Here is a 10071-nt window from a genome sequence, read left to right on the forward strand (position 1 = left end):
GCTATCTCTTTGTATTCATCTTCTCATTTTTCTAAAAATCGTGAAATGTCTTGTATATTTTCTTTGCCATTATGTGCAGGAAAAATATCTGAATTCTCAACTGTGTTCACCGAAAAGTAAAAACAGGCTATAAAGATAGTTTTTCCAGTCTTTTTGAAATACTGTTTTGAATAATGATGTAATAGTTTAGGTACCAATAAGAAAATTGAAGAGTGATGATGTACTTCATTGTTGTATTCTCCTTTTAGGTGAGTTTAATATTCTTCCATTTTTGTATTTTAATCTTTTTTTTAGTATGCATGGGAATAATTGATAAAAAGTGATTAAATAAAGTCTAGGATTATGAAATAGCAAAATGTTCAAAGAGATAGGAAACATAAGATCACTGAGATCCCGACATATACCTTAAATTTATAAAAGGATCTAATAGATTCATATTGTAATTTTGAAACATAATGGATTTTATTCTATTAAAAATAGTAAACTTTTTTTTTGTTTTATTTTTGGAAGATCTTAGAAAGACTGAAAAATGAAATATTAATCCTTACAAACAGACTTGGTAAAAAAAAAAAAAACTCAAAAGTGAAAACTGGATCCATTGGATTCGGATTATGTATTGATTAGCCCGCTTTTATCAAGCTTTCTACCCTGCACAAAACAATGAAATCATCTTTCAAAGGCATTAGTAACTCAAGTCTTGGGAAAATGTGTATTTAATTTTGAGTTCTCATTGTAATAAATCTGCTCAAAGTTCTACATAGCTGACTTTACTTCCCTCTTGGAATCCTATCCTGAATGACTTCTGTAACATCAGTCACCTAACCTGCTGCTCTTTCTTAATTTCCTCTTCTTAACTCATCCAGTTTGAAATTGGAGGACCTATCATCTCTGTCTTCAGTGTTTCTCTCCATCTACTCTTTTTGTAAATTATCTCATCCAATCCTATTTATTGGTTAATGAGTCTCCCTTTAGATTAGCAATATTTCCTATGGCTCACAGTGAACTACTGCATACCCCCCTCCAAATTGACATTCTCATTCCCCATGTCTCCCCTGTCTCAGCAAACAGCACCACCATTCACCTCAGTTGCTTGGTACAAACACGAATCACTCTTGATTGTTCAATAGTAAGCTTAAATATCTTAATCTTCAAAATATATTTGAGATGTGATAACCTGTTCTCATTTTCTGTATAATAACTAGTCTAAGCCACCATTGTCAGTTACCTGGGCCACTATACCAGTCTTCTAAACACTCTCCAATCTTGCTCTCCTGCAACTGAGTTTCCAACCAGCAATCTTAGAGAGTTTTCTAAGACATTCTTACCTTACAAGACTCTTCTTAAAACCATTTGAGATCTTCCCATTACAACTAGAATAAAATAAAACTTTAGATGATTTAGCTCATATCTAGACCTCTTATTTTCACTCTTCCCATTATTCTATTCTCTAGGCACATTGACCTTCTTTCTGTTCCTCAAATACTCAAGAGAAATTTTTTTTATGAAAGTAATATCCTGTCTTTTTTATATATATATATATATTTTTAAATTTATTTATTGGGGTGACAATTGTTAATGAAATTACATAATTTCAGGTGTACAATTCTGTATTACATCATCTCTAAATCCCATTGTGTGTTCACCACCCAGAGTCAGTTCTCCTTCCATCACCATATATTTGATCCCCCTTACCCTCAACTCCCTCCCCCCACCCCCTTTACCCTCTGGTAACCACTAAACTATTGTCTGTGTCTATGAGTTTTTGTTTCTCATTTGTTTGTCTTGTTCAAGAGAAAATTTTAATTGTTTTCCTCCCACACTGAAGGAAGAATATCTTGACAAGAAACCACCTCTGTTTGGACCCTGAATTGTGATATTCCATTTTTCCAGAATGGTGAAAGCTCCATATTGTAGAGCTGTAGTAAAAATATCCTTGAACCTGACCAATCTATAACACTATTCCTCCTCCTCTGGGGAACAGCGGGGTTTGGGAGGGGTATGGCCAGTGTGGGGTTATGTGCTAATTGTCTATGTTGTAAATTAAAACATATATCATGGTGCACATAGAGTCGGAACTCATTAGATGAGTTGATAACCAACATATGTCATTTATTGTTGGTTATGGGAACCAGAGACCTACTTCTTCAAGAAGACTTACCAGTAGGGAAAAGTGAAACTTATTATACATCAGCGTTTCAAATTTTATTTTGATCATGACATATAGTAAGACGTGTTTTATCTGATAGCACCTATCATACCGTGTTTCCCTGAAAATAAGACCTAGCCGGACAGTCAACTCTAATGCATCTTTTGGAGCAAAATTTAATATAAGACCTGGCCTTACATTATATAAGAGTAAAATAAGACCTGGTATTATATTATATTGTATTATATTTATTATGTTATATTATATTAATTATATATTATATTATATTATATTATATTATACCAAGTCTTATATTATAGTAAAATAAGACCAGGTCTTATATTAATTTTTGCTCCAAAAGACGCGTTAGAGCTGATTATCCGGCTAGGTCTTATTTTTGAGGAAACATGGTACATACTCGTACATATATAGATATATAAGTATATGCAATTCAAACAAAAATTTCACACAAGTACACATATGATGTTCTCTGACATTTTTTACACTATTCTATTTCCATTAAAACTGAATTGTTGTAGTCCACTAAATTGATTTCATAATCCACTAATTAGTTCCAATCCACAGTTTGGAAAACACCATCATTGTATCTACAAGATACCATGAGAGCAACAAAGAAAAACATCTAAATCATCAGGAGGTTCAAAAAGGGTTTCTCAGAGGACTTCATATCCCCTGGGAAATAGAGGACGTCCACAATATTGAAAACAGAGTTTGGTGTACTTTTTGTGGTGTACTGAAAAACAAATTCCCAATAGAATTTGTAATGAGACAGAGTGTGAATGGGTGATGGAATTAATAAAAGAATAGGAGAATTCAGAAATAGCTCTAAAGAATACGTGCCATACTTACTTAATATCTATTAATTTAAAATTAATTCACAATTTGAGATAAAATCAAATGTTAATTTTCTGTTCACAGAGAGCATATCAAGTCTGTAAACATTTATTTACCAAATGTCTATGGAGTGCCTTTAAAATTCCAGAGGTATATTACTTTTCACTTGTAGTATGATTGTAATACTTATGTATTATTAATCTATAGACTTGTATGTCAAGCACTTCTACTACAGTATTAAATCTGGAATAAGAAGGCTAAGAACAACAAAAGTAATGCTAATAATTGTAATATCTAATATTTATTGAGTGCTTTCTACCCTTAACATCCATTTTGGAATTATCTCTAGTGAGCTTGAGTTACCGCTGAACTGTGCACTATAACTTGCTTGTGATTAGTTGTTCCATTCACACATTGGATAGTCCTGCATTTAATAAGTTTTCTATAAATGATGCTTGAAGTATTCTCGTGGGAAAAGCTGAAATACTGCCCGAAATACTTTAATGATAAAGCTTATCCTAGGTAAAATAAAGAACCCATTTTAATAGCCCTTTTGAGAAATGTTTAACTTGCTGACACACATGGGGTTTTGAGATGTTTTGTTTTATTTTCATGTCTTTATTATGGTCTAGAAGAATAGATTGGTTTCCAATAATTGCTATATGCCTCTTTCTTCACATTGAAGCCCCCCCCCGCCTCTCTTTTAAGGTCACAATATTTCTTATAAAATTACTCTTTAGAGAGCATCGAATTAAAGCAACCAAAGGAGACAGTTTTATTTTCTTGCCAGCTAGGAGGAGAGTTCCTTGGAGGAGAGCTTTTCCTATGTTCAAAGTGGCTTCAGCAAGGATCCTTGGTAGCAGAGACTGAGTTTCCAGGGCTGAGATCTACCCACACACAGGTCTCCCAGGTGGAGGAATGCCATTTTGCATGAATGATGGTAAATAAGTATGGTTTTCAGTGAAAAAAAACCTAGAGGAAGCCAGGTGGAGCTGATGAAACAGGGCTCATATGGGAAAAAAGGAGAGGAAAGCTTGTAAATGCTTGGCCAAGGAGGGCAGTTAGAGAATTAACTCAGGGGGTTTCAATTATTTTTAGTGAATATTCTCATTCTTCTCCTTATCTAGATATATAATAAATGCCACATTGTCCAGTGGTATTTTTGTGTGAGTTTGTCTTTCAGGGAACCTGTAAGAAGGTATAGCCAATACCTGATGTCTACAATCAGAGCTATCCTGTTTCCCTGAAAATAAGACCTAACCGGACAGTCAGCTTTAATGCGTCTTTTGGAGCAAAAATTAATATAAGACCCAGTCTTATATTATATTATACTATATAAGACCCGGTTTTATAGTAAAATAAGACTGGGTCTTATATTAATTTTTGCTCAAAAAGACGCATTAAAGCTGACTGTTCAGCTAGGTCTTATTTTCGGGGAAACAGTGTAGTAATCTGCAGTCACACAGCAAGTAAAATTACTGTAGTCTCTTCTCTTTCAATCTGCATCACAGTTTTTAAATTTCAGCTCTGCCCTTAACAAATCATGTGACCTTGGGCCAAATCTCTAAACTCAAGTTTCTCAATCTTTAATAATTTGGAGGGGGTATTAATATCTGCATAGAGTTTTTCAGACATTAAGTTTGAAAATATATCTTTAAATACTCAGGTACATAGGAGATGCTTAATAAAAGTGAGTTTCCCTCCCATTCTTCCATCATTCTGCTGGGCTCCATGAGAAAAAACATGATGTAACTCTCCACTGAAAAGATCCCATCAGACTCAGGGCTCAGCTGTAGTGTAAGTGGTAGCTTCCCTCTGTTCTTACTGTTTTGAGAGGGCCTCTTGGTGCCAATGTGTATTTTTGTTGTTTATACAATTGTGTCTTTCTTTTCTAATAGTACCCAGGCTTTCTAGGTGTCTGTAATGGCCCCCAGTTTATCTGTTTCTTGAGAAGCTGATCTCATCCTCTGTTCTAGATCCTGGACTCAAAACTTGATAAAGAAATGAAAATACTGCTCAAGACAATCCAATCACAATGAATCTCTTCTTTAAAAAAAAAATCTATTTTTATTTCTAGTTTTATGTACTGTGACCAAAAAAAATGCTGTAGCAGACACTTTGATACATTTATCTTAGATACATGTGTTTTTATTATGATAGAGTCCCAAAAATAGTATTGCTCATAAAAATTATGCAAATTTAAAATTTTAATACACATTTCCAGATTATTTTCCCTAATTTGTAGCAACTCATACTCAAATGAATCAAGTCTGAGGATGAGTTATCCTTATTAGCTATGAGTATTATTACCCTTTAAACTTTGTGTTGACCTAATGGGTAATAAATAAGTTATTATTCCTTTAATTTACAATCATTATTTCTTTAAAAATTGTAGTAAGAACTTAAGTGTGTAATACAGTATCATTTAGTATAGGCACAATGTCGGAAAGCAGCAGATCTCCAGAACTCATTCAGATTATACAACGGAAACTCTACAGCTGTTGGGCAGCAGCCTCCCGTTTCCTCTTCACAGTCCCGGGCAACCGTAATTATACGCTTTCTGTGAGTATGACTTGGTATTTCAGGTATCTCATACAGGTGGAATCATGCAGTATTTGTCCTTCTGTGACTGGTTTATCTCACTTAGTGTAGTGTCCTTCAGGTTTATCCATTCATCATACGTGGCAGGGTTTCCTTTTTTTTTTTCTTTGGTAAGGCTGAATTTATTATTGCTTTTGACGTTGTTCATAAGGAGAATAAGATATCTTGAATTTTGTAGAGTGTTGCAAACTTAGAAAGTAACACGAACTACCTCTTCTACTTTCCCTTTCTATTTTTTAAATTAACAACAATCTTCAATTTAAAGCAAAAACACATTTTACTTTATAACTTTACTTTATGGTTTGGTGATTTGGTTGTTTACATGATATTCCAAGACAAAAGTACACTGGGATATTTTAATTCAGGATACACTTCTCTACTATGGTGCAATCTGATGGTTTGTAGGATAATTATGATTCAAATATTCCATTTAATGCAAAATATACAATAATGTAATTTAGTCTGTGATGGTTGCTTTTATTTTTTGAGCCTTTGTTCTTTAAAAATGCACAAAGTAAAGGGAAAATCTATATGCATATACCTAGAGTGTTTTTATAACACTACTTTTTATCATTTTGAATCTATAAAAATTATGTTAGCCTTATGTAGTGACTTCTTTAACAGGAAGATTCTCATTACTGCTTCACTTTTGAAATACTGTTTCCTATAAGCATCTTTCCCTATATTGGACCTGCTACAATAGACTATAACATCTTTCAAGCGGTAAGAACCAGCGAGTACAGTTTTCCTTTAGCTGTCTTTAGACTTTATGAATGATCAGAAAATAATGCACCTGTGGGTCATTTAGGGGCAAAATTGTGAAGCTAATGACCAAATTGTTTCTCTGTGTATCAGTTCATGTCTATTTTTACTAGAAATGAGAATCATAGCTTCTTGAAGAAAAAAAATATAATCATTCTTCACTTAACTGTACTCATACACTGTGTTTTTTTGGGGTATTGTACAAAGTCACATAAACGTTGTGATTAAAAAAAATTGCTGAAGGATGTATAAACATGCCAAATAATGTAAAAATACTCCATTTTGTCTGGATGGAAGACTCAGTATTATTTTTTTAAATTAAGTCTCTATAAATTAATGTATAATTTTCATGTGGTTCCAATAAAACATTTAATAGATATTAAATAGAGTGTGACAGGCTGTTTATTTATGAGAACAAACTGGAAATTTGATTCTATTAAGATAAACAGTATATGAAAAACCAGTCCGACAGAGTTAAATGTAAGTGATAACAGGGAAAAAACAATTTTACTGTGTTGACAGGTAAGAGAGTTACATCTAGACTGCTAAAAAGAAACATTTCAAATATTTAAGAAGATTATCAATAACCCAGTAAAAATGGACAAAGGATAGGAAAAGACAATTCACAAAAGATGAAACACCAAAGTTCAGCAGATGCATAGACTTCAATCATATATTTTATCATAAGAATTCATTAAATTTTATCCCCACCAAATAGAATGACAGTTAGTTAAAAAATATTGCTAATATTAACTGTGGGTAAAGGCATGTATCAGATATTTTGAGTCCTAGTGTGCTTATTAATCGGTATAGCTACTATTGAGGGACGTTTGGTAGCATTAATATTGTTTTAAGTGTGCTTGCTGTATAACATTGACATTCTTTATGATATTAACCTATATGTCCAGCAGTAAGGCACGAAAAAGTAACTAAAGACCAACCATATTATTATGACTAGGAAGAATTACAAAGTATGACATTCTGTCACTGACTGATTTGGAAGGTATAATATGAAAAATATACAAAGCATTGCATTAAAGTACAAAAATAAAGTCTGTATCAATATAGGGCAACATGTGCATTCCTATTTGCTACAGAATATCTTGTAGGTCAGCATCACAGGGAAAAACATGGTAAATGAGGCAGGGGAGACTGAGGGTGTGGGTTTGTGGAAAATAACTAATTTGGTTTACTTACCTTAATTTAAATATTGTCACAGAAATTTATTAAGATATTAGCTGTGTAATTAAGCATTTATTATTAAGAGAATTCTACTACTAAAGTGTCTAGTCCAGAATCAGAAATAGTCTTGAATACAGCTTGTAACCTAAGGTATATCTTTTTAGATAAATATAAAAACATTCTTTTGCTTCAGTGAAGCAGTTTGAGGAAGTAGAATGCCATTTGAAGTTTAGAAGACTGGATTGTAGATTTCTACAGATAAAGTCTAATTACAGACTTGATATATCTTGGGATAATTCTAGGCTTTCTGTCAAATCCATAAGGAAACAGCCCTCCTTTGTGCTACGAGTATTAAGGATTGATTTGCACAACCTCTTTCACACCTATATGTGATCCCCATGGGAAGGATCATGATCCAAATATCTGGGATTAGACAAAGCTGCTATTAAGGGACAGATTATAGAAAAAATGTCATATGCGGAATAAAGTGTACACACAAACATACCTATCACATGCTCATGAAAATAGTTGTTTCCCTTCACAAATTTTAAGGTGTTCCTGCTGCTCAAAGAAGAAGAGGAAGAAGAAAGATAAGGATGAGGGAAAAGGAGAGAGAAAGATGTTTATGTGTTTTGGGGAAAAGGAGAATATGTGGTTATTGGTTTTTATGGATGGAGGCTAAATACTTATTAGAACATACGCTTTTACACATAATCTTGTGAGTTTGTATACTGAGGAAAAGAATAAGACACACCTTTTACAAGTTTCCCTAAAATCATTCTTTCGATATATTTTGGGTGCCTACACATACTGTCCTAGGTGGTGTTGAGATAATTGGGCACACACAGGCAGAGCACCTGTCCTTGTGCAGATTAGTTTCCTGGAGCATAGGCAGACATAAAAGCACTCTAAAATGATTATGAGATTTAAAAGCAATGAATAAGTGAATTAAGGGCCCAGACAGAGAATTCAGGTAGAGAAAAGTGCCAACCCCAGTGAAGAGTGGGGAGGGGAAGCACGCCAGGCAAGGGGAACAGCATGTGCAAATGCCCTGAGGTGGGAGAAAAGCTTGATTTCTGCGAGGAACTAAAACAAAACTAGTGTGGTAAAACCACTGTGAGCTGAATGGGTGGGATGGAGTGGGACCCAGCAGAGGGACTTGGAGAAATAACCTGAACCCACATAATGCAGAAAATGTAGACCATGGTTGAAAGGTCAATTTTGTTCTAAGTGTAAATAGAAACCATTGAAGAATTTGTAATAGTGCTCCAGTTTGGATTATAAGGATATCACGTTCCTGATTATTGGCAGTGAAAATAATATTTTTTAAAAAGTTATCTTTTAAAATTTTTAAAAAAGATTTTAATTAAAATATAGCTAACATACAGTATTATATTAGTTTCAGGTATACACCATGGTTACTCAACATTTAACTTATATACCTAAAGAAGTGATTACCATAAGTGCAGCTACCATCTGACACCATACCATGCTATCACAATATTATTGACTATATTCCCCATGCTGTACATTATAACCCCATGATTTACTTGTTTTATACCTGGAAATTTGAACCTCTTATTCCACTTCACCTTCCACCCCTTTTAATTTTTCAATGACAGTGGACATTCAATATTATTTTATATTAATTTCAGGTGTATAGCATAGTGGTTACACATTTACCTGTATAATTTAAGAAGTGATCCTTGTGACTACTCTAGTTCCCATTTGACCCCATACATAGTTATTACCATATGATTGACTATATTCTCTATGCTGTACTTTACATCCCATGACTATTATGTAACAACCAATTTGTACTTCTTAATCCCTTTACTCTTTTTACCTGGCCTCCCAACACTCCTCCCGTCTGGCAACCATGAAAATGTTGTCTTTATCTATGAATTTGTTTTGTTTGTTCTTTATTCCTCATATAAGCAAAATCACATTGCATCTGTCTTTCGCTGTCTTACACTTCACTTAGCACAGTACCTTCTAGGTCCATCCATGCTGCCACAGACGGCAAGAACCCATACCCTTCCCTGGCCGAGCAATTTTCCATTGTATATATGTACCACCTCCTCTTTATCCATTCTTCCGTCAACAGACACTGAGGCTTCCTCTACAGGCCATTGTAAATAGTGCTGCAGTGGCCATATAGATGCACATATCCCCTCAAAGTAGTGTTTTTGGGTTTCTTCAGATAAATACCCAGAAATGGGAATACTGAGTCCTTCTTTGTTGCTTGCTATAGCCTTTGTTTTAAAGTCCATTTTGTCTGGTATAAATATTGCTACCGCAGCTTTTTGTTTGTTTGCATTTTTATTAAATATCTTTTCCCCATTCCTTTACTAATTTCCGTCTCTGTGTGTCTCTCAATCTGAAGTGTGCCTCTTGTAGGCAGCATATGTAAGTGTTTTGTTGGCTTATCCATTCAGCCACCCTACCTTTTGTTTGGATCATTTACCCATTTATATTTAAAGCAACTGTTGATAGAGATGTAGTTATTACCATTTTATTACTCA

The sequence above is a fragment of the Rhinolophus hipposideros genome (assembly GCF_964194185.1).
Source record: "Rhinolophus hipposideros genome assembly, chromosome: 21".
Taxonomy (NCBI): Eukaryota; Metazoa; Chordata; class Mammalia; order Chiroptera; family Rhinolophidae; genus Rhinolophus; species Rhinolophus hipposideros.